The sequence below is a fragment of the Solenopsis invicta genome, chromosome 10 (assembly GCF_016802725.1).
Source record: "Solenopsis invicta isolate M01_SB chromosome 10, UNIL_Sinv_3.0, whole genome shotgun sequence".
In the NCBI taxonomy this organism is placed as follows: domain Eukaryota; kingdom Metazoa; phylum Arthropoda; class Insecta; order Hymenoptera; family Formicidae; genus Solenopsis; species Solenopsis invicta.
In genome coordinates this window covers 19,128,731-19,150,470 of record NC_052673.1, presented here as the reverse complement: position 1 = coordinate 19,150,470, position 21,740 = coordinate 19,128,731, and the positions used below count along the sequence as shown (strand labels likewise).

The following is a 21,740-nucleotide window of genomic DNA, read 5'->3' as shown; positions in this document are numbered from 1 at the left end:
ACCGTTTGGAAGAAAAATTATATTTGCTATCTCTATAACTTACTATTTTATCTTTGAGCTTATTTTGAAACCAATCGCGCACGATTCAAAATAAATCTAAATAGACTACCATAGGCTATCGTAACGTACGATAACGTGACGTAAGTTTTTACGAAATATCGCAACAATAACAAACGTGTCTTTTAATTGATAAATAATTTGTGGATTAATAATAATAAGAGTTGTGATAAAAATGGAAAACTAAAAAAAATTATCGGCTGTTTCGTTATCTTCATTTAAACAACGATTGTTGTAAATTTGCCGATTCTTCTAGTGAGACAACGGACTCCGCATACTTGCATCTCCAATCTATAGTCTACGGTCTACAGGGGACTATAGGGGAGGAAAGGAAATGCGGCTCACACATTGTCGTTTATTTCGCGTCGCGCATACGGTTGGTTTGCAACGTATAAAAAAGCCCTTTAGCCTCTCTGCAGTCGAATTTGGTTTCAGTTGCAGCACACCAACACGGGCAACGCGTACATACGCGGCGCACGCACGCACGCACGACCCGTTTATGTACATACGAGGCCGGGTATCGTCATCGAATACGATGTTCGCATGCACTCTCTACCGATCCACCACTTTCTGCTCCCTCCTACGCAACGTCGAGAGATAGAATTTCGATTTGCTGCGCACACATGTATATAGCCGTGAGAAAAAGCGCACGAATTGTGCCACTGGACCAATAGTCCGTTTTCGATGGCTCGTATTCCTCTCCCTCGCCCCGCAGCGTCCCCCGAGAGGCATCCCGCCACGTATTTTCTTTTTTTTTTTTCCCCTCTCTATTCGTATCATCGCCGAACTGTGCCGCATTGTGCTTCGTGTCGTTACGCACCGGATCGAAATTTATCAATCATAGATAAACGTTGATAGATACAATCATTTTTCGCCAATACCCGACCACATCGTGATTTAAAGAAGACGCATGAGCGTCGTCGCTCGGTCGGTTGCAAAATCGACGAAAAAAAGAAAAAGAGAGAAAAAAAAAAGAAAAAAGAAAAGAAAAAGAGAGAGAAAAAATAATGACATTTAATTTGGAAAGCGGATACTTTATCGCACAAGCGGATTCTTTACCGAAAATGCGAAACATTCGTCATGCGAATATATTACAATATATAAAACGCGCGGCGTCGGCAAATAAACGCTCATTCGACGAACGAGAGGAACGACAGAATTTCTATCATTATAAAAATTCAATTATCACGATGGTGATTGCCCTCCCCGTTCTCGCGATGCGCGCTGAAAATAAATCTTTCTGTTTCGACACCATTTGGCTTCGCGTATTGCGCCTCGCGAATTAGCCAGATTAATTAATTCGGATTCGTTGTCGGAACGTACGTAATCCTTTTGGGAAACATAATGCGCATTGAGATTCGATGCAAAATTGTGTATCAGTGATTTGCGAATAATTGCTTCTCTCTGTGATTTCCCCACGTGTTTTCATTTACAAGAGAAGTATTACTTCTAATTAGTACGCGTCGAAATCTTGATCATTATCAAAATCACGTACATGACATTGTTAAATGGACTGAATAGCGATTTCACGTGATCCAGTGTAATTTGTAAGAATTAATACATGTATAATGCACTTGTTCTTCCATAATTATATAAAATGTAATTATGCAGTAATTATAGAAAATATACAATATAATATAAATTAATTTATAAGATTAAATGGTAAGATTTTTAGTCAAAGAAATTATGTTATTATTCTTCTTCTTTTTTAACGATATATTTAAGTGATATGACGTTACTATGATTGCGATGATAAACGTAATATTATTGTGATTCAGAAAATGCTCTAATTTATATTTAATAAAATGTATCTCCATGTAATTGTAATACATACACACATGCATTAATTATGCATGTATTAATGTATTAATGTACACATGCAATAAATACGCACGTGTGCGTATATAATTGTATATTTTTTATTGTGCGTTTTAATTTGTGTTATTCTATAGTTTTATACCACAAAAGAAAATAAATTGGCAAACAATTTGTTTGTATATTTTAATGGTGGACACCTTTTCCCCATTTTCAATCATGTAGAACGATCGTTGTTTCGAAATGTGGCGGCGTAAATTATCACGGATTTAAAGCAATTAATTATCGCGCGTTGAATTGCGTAAACGTGTAAATTAGAGATCCGCGACTAATTGTATGCGCCCGCCCTATTATAAAGTGGTTTACGTGTTCTGTGACTTTTTCGTTGCTGTCACATATATCCATTCTTGTCCTTTTAACGACATAATATTTCATTAGAATACTACTTGTGCCTGCTGCGCACGATACCACGGTATTTTACGAGTATTACGAGCTTATCGTAACTTAATTGTCGTAAGTGTATTAAATCGTGAGTTTATTAACGAATTTACTTATCCCAAGATATTTATCGGATGCCTCGGAAAGACGCGATGGAAAGTTTCGGCACGCGCCGGATATTTTGCGCCGCATGCTCTCTACGTAGACGAATATCCTGAAATTTTTTTGCAAGACTAATTTCTCCTAAAATCCTTATAATAATTAAGTGGTAATTAAGATATTTTATTTCTATAGAAAAACATGAGCCTGACCTATGCTAGCTATCCTTTTTACTATTGTAATTCGATTCGGTTATTGAAGTTTGCCGTTCATATTTTTTAAAGATAAGATTAGTGAAAAACATTTAATTTCTTAATACCGTTTAATTTAAATTAATAAATTATGCTAATATCTCTTTCACGGTCTCCGACATGTAAAAGTAAAACGATATGCTCTTGAAAATTATATCACGTCCCTTGCATTGCTGTCGCAGCGTATCCGGCTGATTGCGTCTAAATGACACATACGTGTTTTCTGGGACACTCGCGTATAATGTTTTGGAGAGATACAATTACATGTGCGCGTATATATAGATGCCATGGCTATTTTAATTAATTCCCAGGCAGTAGCGAAACATAAGTTACTTCGCGGTAACGCGGGAACGCAAATCCAAGTGTTCCGTGGACGCGCATGATATTAATAAATACATTCGAACAACGTTTCAATTTATTCGGTACGTCTACATGTTATATTTCACGATTGATTTTGCTCGCACTCTATTATTTTCGTATCCGAAAATCCGGGAAATATTAAAGCCGCGATTATTACGCGCGTAATAATCAAACAAGAAGAAGGAGAGAGAAAGTGAAACGTATTTCATAAAAAATGTTGATTTATTATATACCAATGCGCGTTTGTTACTTTATGGGAATTTTTTGACACATCTTATATATAATACATCTTTTGTTTATATATTATACGATATATACAAAATTATTCAAAAAAAGGCAAAGATTTTGGGATTATATTTTATATTCATGTTATTGTACACGTATCTTTCTTTTTTTATAAATTTATATTGCAATTAGCTTAAAGTCTCTCTTCTTAAAGTTTCATAATTGTTTCTTATTTCATATCAATTTAATTTGTTTATAATATATGCTATTTATTACTTTAACATTTTTAAATTAATCTCTAATTTTTTGACACTTGTAAATTTTGTATACGCATATATAAATATATATACTTTTAATTCTTTTTACACGTCACACATTATTTTTTCGTGCTAGATCAGATCGATCATTACGCGTATAGGGAATAAACTTCGTTTATTAAATTTGCGTAATACCTCAATCTGGGACTATAGTTAAAACAATTTAAAACGGCTCAATGGCAGGTAAGCCGACATATGTTGTTAAATCAGATCAGATAGATATCGAGTGAGGATGGATCAGTACTGTTATGCATCGATTATCAGATACAGATTTTTCTGACGTGTAAAATAATCGTCAATGGAAATATACGCGGAATATATGGTCGACACGACATGGATGTTAGCCGTGGGCTATACGCTGAGAGTGGCAGGGTGCGTGTTGAACCCACTTTTCATACCCATTTAAAATTTTCTTTACACACACACACACACACACACACACACACACACACACACATATCTTTCTTAATTAAAATATAAAAATGGTTAATTATTTACCAAGAAATATATTATGCAATCAAATTGTTACGCTTACAGACAAATATAGAATTTAAAAGCAATTATGAATTTCTTTCGAAAAAAGTAAAAAAAGTAAAAAAAGTAAAAAATTAGTAAAGTAATAAAAATATCAAAACACATCATATACATATTAATAGAATTTGGAGACAAATAAAGTTGACACTCGTATATTTTCTGGAGTGCAAAAATCATGCCGCGCAACGCGTCGCATGCGAGGTGTAAAATGACATGAAATGGAAATATGAATTATGCATCGCTATCACATACAGCATGTAACGACGAGATGTTCGATGAGACGTTAGATATTTTGGAAAAGATTGCATGTTATTTGTTGTGGCGTAGAATCTTGCAAATATATCTCTATTATACATTACAACACAACAGAGGAGTACAGAGGCCTATATTCCGCTCTGTGAGGTCTGCGCAGTCTATAGTCTCATATTATTGGTTGAAATTCACATATGCTATCGGCGCCTTTCCATACATACCAATATGGTACGCTACGCTCGAACGAATATTCGTCTAGCGTTACGTCACCGCGCCTTTTTTTTAGGCGCAGGTCCATTATATTCGCGTGAAACCGCATCACGAAATTTTCGCGGTTTCTATCCACCATTTTCCGTATATGCAAATGAATTTGGATACGTGTGCGATGACCGCTACGAGATCGGTGGAACATTTGTGGAGGGCACGCTCAAATAGAGGTGGTGTCGGTGCGGACCACAATTCACTAATTGTTTTTCAAATTCGCGACAATCGGCGCTCCGCGCCTGCAATCGGCAATTTGTTATTGCGCGTATGTGCCAACAATTCTTTATTTGTTATCTTAATAGCTTAGTGCTTCATAGCCACTTTCTCCAAGCTTTCTTCTGTTCGTAGATATGAAAACAATGAATCTGTAAGACAAATAGTATAGGGTGCATATCTATTTTGACTGTGTTATCACGCAATTATTCGATTAAAAGGGATACAAACAAGGAGGTCAGTGCTGACGCGAAATGTGTATATCGTAACCTTCCGCAACACGTCAAATCGCCGACAAATCGAGCATAATTTCCATGGGCCGACATGCTAATTAGAAAGGGCATTTTGCTATGCCCCTGGCGATTCTCGCGGATATTCTGCTGAACGCGGCTAAGCTAAATTATCCTTCGTCAGTTAGCTACATCCACACGTGCGATCGCGCCACAATAGCTAATTTATAACATAATGCCTCGATATACGTATTAGCAATGTACCATTTTGTTTGCATTAATCTTCATTTGGGTACTATCTCTCGCGCCTCTTAATTACGTCTTACGATTCTCGAAGAATAAGATGATTGATTTAACATCTCTTATCCTTTAGGAACGATTGCTTTCCTTGAAAGCTATGGAATTGGATATGTATAAACGACGGAAAATCGCAAAGCCAATTTTTGACTTAATAATGCATTATAAATTTATGCACGCGTGCATTCGTATTCATATGTTTATTTATAACTAGCTACGACGGTTTCATAAGTTAAACAAGTACTAATCGAGAAACATAAAATTCTTACATTTATGATCTTTATCATTGTAAAGGAAATGAAATATTCACCATCTGATAATAATAATAATAATACCGATTGCAAGCTCGTCGCGCTCTTTGAGAGAAAGGATTACATTGAGCACACAAGCGCATTTTGTTTAAACGCAAATCGTTGATAGATCTCTCGCACGTTCCACTCTTTTTCATGAGTGAGATTAATCATCTACAAAGAGTCGGCGAGTGCTTATTAAACCGGATTCGTCCAAATAGAGAGGATCAAAATAATAAAAAAAAAAAAACGAGGACATGGGGAAATATTTGTGTTTGTACAATCCGTCACACGCCTTTCACGGAAAGCGCGGTAAATCTCATCGATTCAGGCAATGATGCAGCGTTTTGAAGCAGAATGTAAATTCGTAGAAATATTTAAATCCGCTTTCTGATCAAAATTGCGTTTTGCCAACATCGCGCCTATGATATCGTTTTCACAGCGTTTCTCCAAGCTTAACGAACATCGTTTGTACGGTCTTTTCCGTTTTAACGGTATCCAGCGCAAATATTCCATTTTGAGGCCTAAAAAGATTTTAATAACTCACAATCAGTATCTTGTATAACGTAACATTTTTTAATTATTACAAAAAAATAATTTTATATAATAATTATAATAAACATTTATCAACTAACAAAAGTGAAATAAATAAATAGTTGTACGAAAAACACATACGTGCGCATGATATTAAGCATTTAGCTGTAATTATCTATAATTAAAATTTTGTTAAAAATTAATTAATTAAATTTAAATTAATTAAATTCAATTTCAGTAATAATAATTATTACATAATAAGCATCAACAGCTCGTAATATAAATTTTTGCCGTTTACATTTGGTATATAAGTTTTGCCGCGTGCGTTTCCGTAAGTGAAGAAGAATTTTCGATAAGTGAATTTGGCGGAATATGATTTTGAAAAGAATACATTATTATATTATGTATATGATGGAAGAGTGTGTGTACATATCCCACACATTTTTATATACATACATGTACACACACACATACAGCATTGCGCTCTCTTCTAACGTCTGCGTTCCTTGCAGATGCATTATGAATCAGAAATCACATTAGAATATTCTACACATACATATGAGTGCATTAAGAGTACGCGCGCGTGGTGATATAGATTTTTTCAGCATACTTAAATATCTGGAGAGGAAATTCGATTTATTCGTAGATCGTGACGAGCACCGCGCAATACACATCCCGATGATCCCGCATACGTAAACGTGATTCTTACAAATGACTTTTGAAGAAGTTTGTGATTTTATTACGCGTTTCGTCTTTTTAATTCCTACGAATGCCATCTCTTTCGAAAAAGAGGCGGGAAAGAGCGGAGAAAGAAGGAAAGAAGGAAAGAAGGAAAGAAGGAAAGAAGGAAGGAAGGGGAAGAAGAGAAGAAAGGAAGGAAAGAAGGAAGGAAGGAAGGAAGGAAGGAAAATATTTTCTGCATCTCTTTTTTAAATGCAATTTTATTCTATGATAAGAAAACTACTAATGTCGCACTTTTGATACCATATACAGATATCGGTAGGGCGGTTTCATAGCGAATTATCCAGTTGACTCAAGATAACGAAAAATTGACCATGATCGGATAGGTTTTTTTTCTTATTCTCGAATTTCTCCGATAGAGGGTAACGAGAGGACGGAGGAGGGAGGACGGAGGAAGGGCACGTCTACCAGTCACGAAAGGGACAAGTTCGAACTCTCAATCGCCGTTGAAAGTTGTGTGTAACCCGGCGTTGGGACGAGAGCTGCACGGAGATTGGCTTTACAAGCTGTTCTAATGAGATAAGTTCGCCCATCGTGCCTTACTTTTAATATCTCTTCCACTTCCTCCACCCGCCTTTCCTGGGCGCGCAGCGCGCGGCCCTTAACGAGCGAAATATTGTCTGACGTCGCTTCCGGCAATTTTACTCGTCACCAGCCTCGGATCTTGCCTGAGCGAGAATCGATTGCCCCGATCGGGGGCGCAATGCCCTCGCGGGTCGCCTCGATACCCGCGCCGATCGCTTTTTTTCTCGCCACGTGAAATTTTTGCGATCCGACGCACCCAAGGACGGTCAATACATTAGCGGCTTGAGTCTGCCATCAGCAACACCTGTACGGAACATTAAAGGGCCGAAGCCACGCCGACGACCTTCCCCCCTCCCTCCCCTCCCTACGCTCGTCTTGAATTAATTACATTCATAGTAGATTATTCGCCGTACGTCGGTTCGCGATTACGGCGGTGAAAAGTCGGGGAAAGCAATAACTTTCGCGCGTTATATCTCCGACACGTGTGTACATACTCATACTTGTATTATATAATATTTTACTATATTTCTTCATATATTTATACATATCTTGTCAATTTATGTTAGCCTTTAAATTAAAGTTAAAAATGAAATAACGTCTTAAAATTAAGAAAGATTACGAAAAGAATGCTCTTTTTCTCTTCTTTAAAAGTATAACAGCTTAATTAAAATATCCTTGCGAGTAACGCAGAGTCCAATAAATATTACGTAAAAGAAATAGTCGTATTTCATAAAAAATATGAGTTTTGTAACTTTTAATTAATTACGAGGTAACAAACGAAATGCAGAGGTCGCCGATTTGACGAATATCGATTGATGTTATGAATCAGTTTTGACCAATATTTGTTTGCAAGCGTGCTTTTCCTCTTCTCTCTCTCTCTCTCTCTCTCTCTCTCTCTCTCTTTTTGTGTGTTAAGAGCATTTACTAGATTGAAAAACCGCTTGCGCAAAGAGAATACATTTATATGAAACAATACACTGTGGTTTTTATCAATATTTTGTGTAGCATATAAAAAAAACAGCGAAACTCGTATTATATGCGAAATACGAGTACATATATAAGAACAATTCGAAAGGAAATAGCAACAACAAATAATCTACTTTATTTACGTACAATACATCAATTATACGTATTTGTAAAGATTGCGTAAATCTTAAAAATATCATGTTAATCGTGTTACTTACATGAAAACATGGATAACAAGAAAAGAAAGATTTTAGGATATTATCATATTTCTGTAATTGCAAACCTGACAAAATAATGTTAAAAATTGAAGTCAAAGATTGTTTAAAAAAAAAGTTAAATTTTTATCTTCTAGTAGGCAATTGTTCAAGTAGGCAATTACTTTACTAATATAATCACAGACTAATTGCACGCTCTGGTCGCGCGGTGTGTCAAGAAAAAAAGAGAAGGAAAGAAAAAACTATTCAATGGCTTTAGGCAGAATAGGAAAGAGTTAACGACCTACGGAATGTCCGATAATTATCCCGCTGCCGAGGTAGCGAAGGTGAATTGTACCTGGGATATTTTGTGCAAGCTTGCACCACGTGTCGCAAAATATCAGCTTAAAAGCATGCGTTTATTTTTTGATAAATTACCCCGTTAATCGGCTCTAGTGGAGGTTGGCGGCCCCGGTGCCCCCAGGAGGGATGAAATCTGCTTCACAGCCCTCCCTCCCACCATCGGCTCGGGTTTACCCCCGTCCTCCCTTACCCGTCCCTCATTTATTCAATGTCTTTTTCTATCTATATATTATATATATATATATATATATATATAGATAGATAGATAGAATAGATATATACTATATACTACATATATACTATATTTCGTAAATAGAGGGACTTGGTACAGTCCCGTGGACTTTTTTTATGCTGCGCATCGTACGCATCGTCGAGTTTCCGCGACCTGTGAAGTATTAGGGAACTAAGTTATTGCCGGTACGGTGAATATAGTGCTACTAGATAACCGAATTTAAAAGCAATCCTACAGATTCGCGTCTCTTTCCGGCCTCTCTCCTTTCTCCGCAGCGTTCCATTAACAGCTTATCGCGTCCGCGATTTCAAACGATTCGATACTCATTTAACCGTATCTATTGATGAATCTCGTAGAATAATTATTGTTAATCTGTCAATAAATCTCGCGCGTCTGACAAAACGCAATTCAATCTACTTCGATTCCACGCGGCGCGGCGCGGCGGAAACATTGGACTTATATATTAGTACATTGTAATAACAAATATGACATGAGCAATAAGCGATACGTGTACAATTTTATCGGCATCGTATATCATCTTATATATTGAATACATTTTCGTAAGCTATAAGATTCTTTAGAATAAAGTTCTATATTCCTTCATTTAAACAATCATCCCTTTCGATATCAATCGGTATTCGTTAAATCAGCATCTTTCCATTTCTTTGATTTGTTAATTAATAGAAAACTATAAACTGATTAACATTTTTTAAATAATCTCTTTTAATTACTCGATATACATGTAATTATAGTCAAGAAAAGAAAGTTTTAACGACAAATGCAAAAAGATTATTTATCCAAGAAAATCCTTGCAAATTTCAAAACTTTTTTTAAGCATACTTTATTATTATTTTATTTTAATCTATAAAAATTTCTATAATATATTTCTATTTCTATAATACGGGCAGTCCAAATACCGTAGTCAATATAATCAGAGAAATATACTTGATACAATATTTAATAAATTACTTATCAAATATATGTATATAATATTTTGATTTAAATAGTTACATATCTATACATTGGTATCTATATCTCATGAAAGGAGTTTAATGCACTGAAAAATTGTAAATTTTTTCTTCTTTTATCGCAATACGCAATCAATTCAAATTATAATGATTAGTTATAATGAATCGTTTCTGCCTTAAAATACACGTATCGGGTATTACATTTAGCAACAATATTTAACAACCCAAATGAATGCAAAATCTATTCGAGCTGTACATAAAATTTGGTGGAATATTCAATATGCTTACGTTCGGCACTCTCGATAAATGAAGTACTATTAATTAATTGCTCAGCGAGAAAAATGGCATTCTACAAATTTTATCCCTGTAATTCGCTCGTTTTCGACGAGCGTTACATTCCTCGCGTATGTTATCGGACAATATTAATCATCGTATGAAATCGAACCACTCGATATTTAATCGACTTCCGGACCTGGATATGAAATATGTTTGAAAATGATTGGAAATGAGTCTGCTCGTGGCAGCTGCTTCGCATCGCCGCTGCGTTTTAGTCTGTTTCGTTCGTAGTCAAAAACAATGTCGTGCGCAAAGTATGCGCTTTACAGTTCGCTTTATGATACGTCACGAACAATAACTGAAAGGTGAATGACAGAGCAATAGAAGAGACTCTAATAATAATTTCAGGGTAATTGGTTCAGAGGTCGTCAAAGCAACAATCCGTGGTAACTCTATTTATTGCTTACGTATACACACCGAATATCAGAAATAATATGCAAAGTATCTGAATTTTATTTGCTAGAATAACTTTTTATCAAAGTTTCAAATAAAATGATGAACAAGAGATCCCAATTATACATCATTTTCATAACGTTTCGATACGCACTTTCCGTAACAATTGATGTAATTCTTATTGTAACATTTTATTTGAAACTTTCGTGTCGCAATTGTATTGAACTTTAATATTTATTTATTATTACCGTATATATAAAATGAAATGTGTGCCTATGTGTGTAGAATTACAATACATTTAAAGCTTTTGTAATTGTTATAGAATTATAAAATTATATAATTCTATAACAATTACAAAGACTTTAAATAAAATTTAATAAGGATTATAAATTGTTATAGAAAAAGCGTATTATTAATAATAAAAATATCTAATGTTTAATTATTTAAAAACAAAAATTATCTGAAACGGACAAAATTTTAATGACGGTTCGACAAAAAGTACAAAAATCATTAGAATGCCATTTCTCTGAGACAAAGCGTCGCAAATTTTAGTTATATGCGATTGGTAAGCCTACCACGTTGCTACCATGTAACCGGCAAGGCAAAGGGAGTTGACTTGAAAATCAGACCAAAAGGAATCAGACTCAACTTGTTCACGTCGCCAATTGGCTAATTTAATATAAAATTTTCTGGTTGTTCCAATAGAAAACTTTAAGCGCCAATTGTTGTGAATGGCAGTGATCACTCGCAATGTGGTCAAACGGAACACTCCCGTGTACAAAAATTATAAATAAATTACTAATCTAAACTGATCTGACAAGTTTTAAGCTTTCATCTCAAAAATTATTTGAAATAAAAATCTACAAGTAACTATTACTTAATTTTTCAAAAACTTTTCTGCTTTAATAATAATAATATTTTAAATCGCAAATTTTAAGACACTGTATATTCAATAATAAATAAAGAGTTAATTAAAGGTTATTAAAAGTAACTTTCTGCTTTTTTCCCCAAGTATTAGCAACAATTGAGAAAATAATTTCATATTATAACAATTACAAAAAAATTAAAGAATGTAAAAAAACATTTTTTATAATATTATTAATACATGTATGTTTGTAAAACATTTAATTTTCCCAATTGATTCATAATTAAGACTATCACATTAATTGACAATAAAAGCAATAACATAACGTTTGAAATATTATCTGTTTATGATAAAATGAGATTTCAAATAAATCAGTTTCATCAAATGGCGGATGGAGAACATTCTTAATAGCCTCGGAGATTTAGAGAGCTTTTTTCCAATTCTTCTTTGCAACTCGTAATTGCATAATAGTCACACGAGAATTATGCGTGCATAAAATCGCTCGATCCAATTGTTGGCAATGTGGTCACGATTGACGGTAAGGGGCGAATTGGATTATTTTTGTTAATATTCAGCATATACACACCAACCGACACAAATACACATGGCCGCCGGGCCATGCACGCGCTTCATTTCCTCGCTGGGAAATTGCGTTTCGAAAATCCATTTTCAATCTTCGTACGCAGACTCTCTTTCTAACGGGCGTAGGCCATACGTATCAATGTTGTACGTACGCATATGCCGTACGTTTTATTCATGTAACATGTAAGTACCTATCGCGCGAATTTGCATTTTGTCTCGCGTTAACTATGTATCAAGATACGAGCTTCAAGATACGAGCGTTGAAAAAAAATCTACGTTATATCGCCACGTTGTGCTCTTTCGCTTGTGTTACATTTTTTTTTTTTTTTTTTAGAAATTACGCGAAATGCAAATTTCTTGGCAAAGTATCATTGTTCATTGGCAAAGTTAAAAAGTAACGCGTTACTTGTAATTCCGTTACTTTTTTTCTGTTTGTAACGGTAACGTCATTACATTTTTACAGTAAAGAAAACAAATTTTATCGTTACTCTTAGTGTTACGTAATAAACGTACAATATATGCGTACAGACAACCGTACTATGTTACGCTTAATTAAACTACTAGATTTCGATTAAACTGGTTAAATGGCGACACAAACAATTCGATGCCATTCTAATAAAAAAATCATCAAAATAAATCATTACTTCCCAAGGCAATGATAACGCGTTACTTTTGTTAAATACCGTTTTCTTGTTTATTTATTATTATTGTATTACCATATCATATTATTATAACTACATATAAGCTTCTGGATCGATGTAAAAGAAATATAATTTGTATACCATCCATAGTATCTATTTTAGTAAGGAAAATTTGTCATTTTCCTTACGATCATTTTCTGTTTGTGGCACGTATAATTATGAATGCAATATTGTGAATTTTATCGCAAATGTGTATGGACTGATTTAAGAAAATGCGAATGAATGAAACATATTTCCTTATGCGTTAGCTCGATACTCGAAAAGTGAGGCAAGACATTCTTGTTATTCGGTGGCGTGGCAAACGTAAGCACTACAGCACGCTTGGAGAGCAAGCCTCTTCGTCCGAACTTTGAGGCCCCTCCACAAGTCGGTTCACAAATTGGACTCGCAGTTGGTTAAAGTATAATTGGCATTCGTTTCTGATAACGAAGCGCCGACGTCGACGTCGACGTCTGTCCGGACCATGCGGGTGTAGACCTCAGATTTCAGCGCGTGTTTTCGCATTCGTGCCTCTCTCGTGTCTCGCCTGGCATGATTAGACCGAGGAAGAAAGGCAGGAAACGTTTTCTCCCTTAATGATTACACGGCAATAATCCGGACGCCGATAATTAAGAAAGAGTTGTTCCGAGTTACATGATGCAAATATCGCTCATTTGCTATTACAGCGACATGAAAATTGTAATTTTTTAGTTGTTTGCAAAAAATAAGAATTCTAATGAGAACTAAATGCACTGAGTAAACAATTAATTTTATTCTTTTATAATCAGTAAATCAAATTGTTACACTAAAATCGTATTTTTAAGTACAATAATATTACAAAATTGTAATGATTCAAAATATTTAAATTAGAAAATTGTGCGTTTTGAGTTATTTCGTAGTAAATAATCGATATATATGTATATATATATATATATATATATATATATATATATATATATATATATATATGCTGAAGAAATAATTATAGAAGCTCCAGTTCTATGAAGAAAAAATATCAAAGAGAAATTCTTTAACGAATATGAAAGTTTCAATCTTTTCTTAAAATTCACAAGATTTAGAATAAATAATAAAAGAAAACAATAAGAGAATTTGACGGTGCGTGTTTTGTCATACTATTTTCTTTGTTTTCGCGTTGACGAAAACACAAATATTTCAAATATCGAAAACGGACATTTTAACACGCCTAAAATACGAAGGTAGTGCGTAAATACGCATCGAGTAAATGCACCAATAAAATTCCAACGAGTACCTATTATTTTACATTTCTGAAATTTCAAGGCTAGAACAATAAATAACGTCGTTTAGTAATACAGATGTATTTTTGTCGTTTATACCGTTAATCCTCACGTACGCGTGTACTTTGTGTTTATATCAACCTGTCCATGCCATCGATCATTTTGAGTCAAACGCGAATGGAACAATGGAGAAACTGGAGCGGAACCGTGTGTACAACTGTGTCACTATTAAAAAAAAGAAATCCATGTCCCTATCCAAAATGTACAAACACATGGAAACAGCGAATCTCCGTGTTCATCTTTCAAAGGCATTAGAAAATGCTCTATCTCCGAGGAAAAATAAGAAATAGGCCTTTGGCCACGTAAGATCGATAGGTCTTCATGTCTGAAGAGATCGTCTGAAAAGTGAGACGCGACCGCGTAATCCCGTGAACATATCCGTGTAACGTCGTTGCGCTTCCGCGTCGTCGCTGCGCAACGTTAGGAAAGTTGGGGAAAAGAAGAGGAAGTCGAACGGGCGCGCGTACGGCGTACGGCGTACGGCGAACGGCGAACGGCGTACGGGGACCGGAGTATATATCGTGTGGCGTGTGCAAGGCGTGTTCCTGTCGGGAGCCATCTCGATGGGGATCGGGGCCACGCTGCGCCTGACTGTTTCATATTTAAAGTATATTTTCGTCGATGGCACATTTATTGACGTGGACGTGGATACGCCTCTTAGCGCGGCCATCGACAATATATTCCCGGTATCGGGAAGGGAAGCATCATTTCCGGTGGCTTCTCCGATGAAGAAACCTGCCAGTCAGAGCCAACCCACCCTCCTACCCCTTGCTTCGGCTTACAGCTTACTTACGGCTTGCTTCATGCCTCTCTACACCTGGCTGGATGTGTATAGGCATCGAATACCGACAGGCAGCGCTCTCGCCGTCTCTCTTTCTCCCTTATACCGCTCCTTTTCCTCGCTACCGCCTCTTTTCGTTCTCTCCTTCTCTCTTCCAATCTCTTTCCTTTTTCCTCCCCGACGCCGTCCGCCTCGACTGCCTCCTCGTCTTCGAAATCTTCTGCCAGTTCCTATGAAAGTTGCGACCTGATCGATCGAATCGCTTCTCTCTCTCTCTCCCCCTCTTTCTTTTTACATCTGTCCAAGATTTTCTCCATTCCTGTCTCGTGCTCTTATCCGTTCGATGAGTTGCGATGCCATAACAACCGTTTCGTTGGTCTATCCAGAGATTTGGGTTACGATTCAATTACGAACTCAAGTCAATGAAAAAGATGGTGTCTTTAAAACCGACAGACTTCACTAAATATTCGAATGTCGATGTGCTATCTCGCATTTTACACTACACATCCGAATATCTTCGAAGGATTTCTTTTGCGAATAAATATATAATATGGGGCACTACTAGATATACAATTAATTTAAATCACTTAAACAATTACTCACGCTAATTTCCTACATTTCTATATATGATTTCATTCGAAATTAATTAAAATTTTGCAAGCATTATTTCAGAGTTAGTTTTAAACATTTGTGCAAAGTGGAGCTTAAAGATGATTGTAAGAATTACTGAGCAATTATGCATTCCATTTGCTTTTATTATTAGAATCATTTGTAGTATAACGAGATATGGGAGGCTTATGGTTCTTCGTAAACTATGTTGACTATACATATATATGAATTGTATATATATATATATATATATATATATATATTTTTTTTTTATACATACGTACGTGTGCATGTGTGTGTGTGTGTGTGTGTGTGTGTGTGTGTGTGTGTGTGTGTGTGTGTGTATAATGTATTGTATGTATATAGATGTAGCTATATATACTGTATATACGCTGCCGGAAGCCGAGAGCTTTGCGCGGCAAGACTTTGACCGCGCAATCCGCGAGTGGAATACTAACTCACCTAATACAATCAATTATTTGCCGCGGAGAACATCCTCTCCTTCTGCTTTACTTCCAGACTCCGTAGAGGTCTACTCCACCCTATAGCCCCTATCTCGATCTCTTTTCCAATCTCTATATCCTCAACCGGCATGGCATCCGGGCTTCGTTTTGTGCCGGGGCGGCGCGGTGTGTGTGCCACCTAATAGGTGAATACATACGACACACGCGCGATCGTACCTATTAGATATCTATACGACGCTGTCGTCTGTGTTCTACTTAGCATCTATATGTACATTAATGGATGCCCACACACGTGTAACACCCGCGTATATACCTCGATCTAAATCTTTTCTCTCCATACACAAACATAACTGGGAACGGAGGGTGGATCTTCGTACCTACCTCCCTGTCCGTGCTACCTTTTCTTTTCCAAGAGTTTGATATTAGTTTGGGATCGGCGCTGGTCGGTGTTAGTGCTGTCGGTGGTGCTTGTGGCTGTGATCGTTCGACTGCGGCTACGGAGGAGAGCATAAGAGGTGGCAGCTGCCGAACAGGGTAGCCACCCTCGTCCGTGGGGTGGGCTACCTCATTGTTTCAGCGTAATTGTCGGACAAAAGCAAACTTGTTTCATTCAACGCTTTCATCAGGCGGCTCCCGGCGTCCGTAACTTGGATTCGCCTACCTCTCCAACACCGCTATTTACATTCTGATAACATTCACGGAAGAGTGCGATTTATAGGATAGGTCGGGATAGACGGCGAGAGAAGAGAAGAGATTAGCTACGCGACGCGACTCGACGCGACGCGACGCGACACTTACAAAAGTGTTACGATAGATGCGTCGAGTGACGACGATGGATCAAATTCGGATCAATTATCGTAATTGTGTTGTGCGAGCGCATCGCGTTTTCGACACGAAAACATTATACACCCATTGCACATCCATATGCAATAATTATTCATATTAATTACTTATCTATTGTATTTTATATATAAATAACATGGTAAATACGATGTGTGTTTTAAATCCTCCGATTTGTCGTTGCGTTTTGTACCGCGCAACGATACGTCGCGCCTGATTAAAATTGGAAACTCTTGAACAAGATTCAGTATGCTAAGAGCAATTGTTCTAATTGCTGCTGCGATTTTCAGTATCTTTTTGTTTGATGATAACGGGACTGTACGTAAATAAAATAATTTATCAAGTGACATACTAATTATTTACTACAAACAGTAGAAAAAAATGTCCTTTTTTTTTTTAAATATAATATAACGATGTGTGACTCTTTTAATACTTGTATGTTAAAATATTGTACGAAAGAGAACAAAAAAAATAAATAAATAATAACTCTTCCATCATCCTGAAATTGGGCAATATACCACCAGAAGTTATGATATTAAGCATAACAAACGATCAATCACCATTCTTTTCCGATAAGACTTACGTAGATGTAATTAAATTGTCTACTTTGCTATTAGTCTTTTGATATATACCCAGTGAGATACAGCCTAACAATTTATACATCTGTTTGTGTGTACAAGTAAAAATAATATCGATCAGTTTGGTCGCTATATATCTATGGGATAATGCTAGCTTGACACACATGCATGTATACTTCGGCCTAGCGGCTTCATTTTAGCTATTGTGTCAAAAGAAGAACGAGATACGGCCGAGGCGGCGCGGCAAGACGATAAATCAAAACTTGCTTCGTATACGCAAGAATCGTGGTGGGTGAGTGGCCGCGTTCGCGGCATGGGGGCACGGGCACCGGGAACGGAGATTGCGTTCGATGTATTCCACATAATTACTTTCGTCTGCTCGATCTCTCGGATATATCGTCGGTGGCTGCCACGGACTCGCTGCAGCTGTTACTTCTTGTTACGCTTGCGAAACTAGGTACGCGTGTTAAGTTCTGCAGTTGCAGGGAGGTTTTAGAAGGGTTCGCGCGATGGGGGCGGGGAGACGTAGGGAGGATAGGAAAGGGTGGATGTCGAAGGAGAGAAGCGGTCGTGGTTGGCAACGAGGGGGTAACGAGGAAGGAGTAGGCAACCGAGAGAGGGCCGAGCGAACGAGCACGTACGTCATTAGGTTTGCGCCGTTGAGGAGAAACTGCTTAAATTCTCCGTCGCCCGTCGCCCGTCGCCCGTCGCCCGTCGCTCTCTCGGTCGCGGCGGCATCGTACACACTCGCGCACGTACCCGTAAATCGGTGGACACCGATGGAAATAAAATGTCGGAAACAAGAAGATAACTAAGCCTTTTTCACAAGTTCCTCGATCCGTCCCCCCTGGAGAGCCAGCTGATGCGCGCTGTTAAGAGTGCCGCGTCGCGTCGCGCCGCGCCGCGCCGCGCCGCGCCGCGCCGCACCGGCCGATTAAAACGAATTACATCCGTTTTGAGATAACGAGGCAAGTTGCGCGCGCCACGTCGCACCGCGCCACGTCGCGCCGCGCAAAGATGATAAATTTTACTCAAATGAAAATATCTCGATGCTTACGTAAAATGTCTCGTATAGCTTCGCTGCGTCTTACCTATAATTATTTCACTCGCAGTTACACGGGCGCTCGCTGTCGCAAAGTTAATCAAAATTTAAAATTTTTAACGTTAGATTACATTTGTTGAATGTAATTTTAATGAAATAAATTGAATTATTTATCGCGCAATGGAAATAAGCAAGTTTTTCGACGTTCAATGCTGCGACGTGAGATTTCTTAAAAGTAAATATATAAAAGAAATATATAATCTCTTTACGCACAATATAATTGATATTATAAAGGTTGCTAATATAAAATTGAATAAGAAACTATGTGAAAATCGTGATATCATTATAGTTTCATATGGAGAATATAATTAATATATAATTTCTTGCTGGCCGAGCTCTTATTCCCTGTCTCTTTTATTTGTTATCGGTCTTCGAGGACGATGTTGCCCTTGGGGGGGTTCTCTACTGAATCGCAGATTCGTAACGTGACATTCCATGACCCGTTTCCGTTCCTTCCGATTTTACGGCAACTTGAACTCTTCCTTCGGTTTCTCTAAGAAATAAAAGTTTAGGAAGCGGACTAAAAAGACGGTTCCTGTTCTCGTGCACTCTCTTGGCGATCCCATGGTCAAAGTGTATCAAAGAGGTCAGGAACGAAAGAAGGTACGTAGGAAGCGTTGTAACGCTCGGAGTACGAGGGGTATAAGGAGAATGAAGAGACGTAAGAAAGAGCGTCAAGGATTCATGAGAACTGGAATGTCGGTCTCCCGATCCCTCTGAATCAATTAAGATGAAAACGCGACGACGACGGCGACGGCGACGGCGACGGCGACGGCGACGGCGACGGAGACGCGCCGCGCCCGCGCCCACGTTCGCGTCCACGCCGCCGTAATCGATACGTCGCGATTGAAAAAGATAAGTCACCAGCTTAGCTCCCGCGTATGTGTATACACGTGTATACACGTGTGTACGCATTTATCGGTGAACATGTATGTACCCGATATATACATGCCAAGCTGCGCTGAAGATTCACACCCCAATCAACGGTAGGACGCCTAATATTTACGACCAAAGTCATGACTCCAGTCGTTTCTTCTTGAGAAGTCTCATCGTCTCTTCACTCTTCCCTGCCCTTCTTCGCTCTCAATTCGTCCCCGATGCAATCCGCGGCAATCAGCTATTTCGTGATACCGGATGATATTTGCACGGCTCACGTGTCGATCGTACGTTTCGAACTCGGCGTGATTAGTTGCAATTTTCAGAAGGTCGGAAAGCCGACAGAGTTACGCTGCACTGCGCGCCGACGAGAGCGGAACAATCTTCTCGAATATTGAAGCCAAGATGCTCTCTGGCTTTTCGCTCGTCAGCGGCATTGCGTCGTTAGTATGCAAGTAATCTTTTTACTTGTTCTCCGAAAGAATTATACGCCGATTACTGTACTATTAAACATGTAAAAATAGTATTTACATTTTTATATAGCATTTACATTATTAGCAATTCATCATAATGCTTAATTGCGATATTTATAATTATGGTCACGATAATTTCTAATCTTGCCGTTGGAAATGTGTAAATTTGTGTTCTATTACACATTACGACAGATCTTTCGCGAGAACGTTTTTCACGTAGGCTATTCGACCGACGTCCAACGTTTTGCAACGTTTTGCAACGCAATTTTGCAACAATTACAACATTGCCTTATTAGTTATTGGACATAACGACATGGGAGCTAACTCGGCTGTTCTAGCTGTCTCCTTTTTTGCCTCCCCGACCTCCTCCGTGGCGCTTCTCTCTCGAGCTAAGCGTAAACGTGCGCAGGGTCGGCCTGGCGCACAACTTTCCTGCGATCTTGATTTCATCAACGTGTCTCCTTTTATTGTTGCCAGTTTAACGTGGTCTTAAATATTTTGCCATCTTGAGACGAGTCACCGACGCTCGCAGCCAGGACAATACATTTGCTCGCGTGCTGGGCCAATCAAGCAGCTATGAAAGATCACGTCCAACCCCAACCCCGCAGTCATCTCTGCAACCTTCGAGCTCACCACCGACCATCCCTTCCTTACTCCAGACCGTGGCGCTCTCCCTCTCTTTCTCTCTTTGCTATGTAGGTAGGATAGATAGGTAGCCAGCCCCTGAACGGATAGGTTGGTAACCGTTACGGCTTGCTTATATCCGCAACGCTCCCGTACGTTCGTGTATTTTAGACCCGTTTCACTCTGCTAACGCTAACCCACGGCGGCGGCAACGCCTCTGTCAGCACGTCCTCCAACCCAAGTTCATTTATTTCTGTAAAAATCCGAGCGCGCTGAGTCCTTTCGATCAGTAACGATGGCTGGTGGAACAGATCGATGAGAGTACACGGAATAAAAATGATGAACGTACGTACAAACGCGAGAAACAATCTCTTTTGCATTTTCTCTATTAGCTGTATCTCAAAGTTCTAAATTTAGGAAACTTTTCTTTTATTTCACATGAAATTCACACAGATTATCGTAACGGATCGTAACACACATCTCTACGCACTTTGCCTTTGTAGAAATTTAATACTGGAAAAATATTAAATTGGCAAGTGATTAATTACTTATTTTGAATATTAAAATCATTGACAACAGTGCTTTTAATACTCAAAACAAGTAATTAATCACTGACCAATCTAATACTATCTGTATCGAACTTCTGTAAGGGTGACGTGTTTGAGAATGCTTTCATTGTGCATTGGGTAAAAATTTTTCAGACCATGTACGTTATTAAATGTGATAACGGTTACGTAATAGTTTGGGAACAGACGGTTCTAATTCTATTAGTAACAGGCTAAAGTGTGTTCGATGCGCATTCAAATGTGGGCCATGCTTGCTCCGGTAAATACTGCACCATCAGAGCGCACAGCGATAACTAGTCCTAGATCGAGTACAGTAATTCTGACGTTTCTTATCGGGACATAGATTTCGCCGAGTTGGCGAAATCTCATCTTTTCGTCCTTCAAAAATTCGAACGGCGCGGGACATTCGTGACTCTACTCGATGATATCCGATCCCGCAGATTTCTCGGACTCAGCTTTCCTTTAAACGCGACAGACCGTAATTCTTTTA

The 21,740-nt window shown here is 37.9% G+C and overlaps 1 protein-coding gene across 3 annotated transcripts in view; it reads right to left on the bottom strand.

The window, feature by feature from the left end:
* LOC105197653 (hemicentin-1) overlaps positions 1 to 21,740 on the bottom strand; it is a 245,057-nt gene that overhangs the window by 18,032 nt on the left and 205,285 nt on the right. The window lies entirely within an intron of this gene.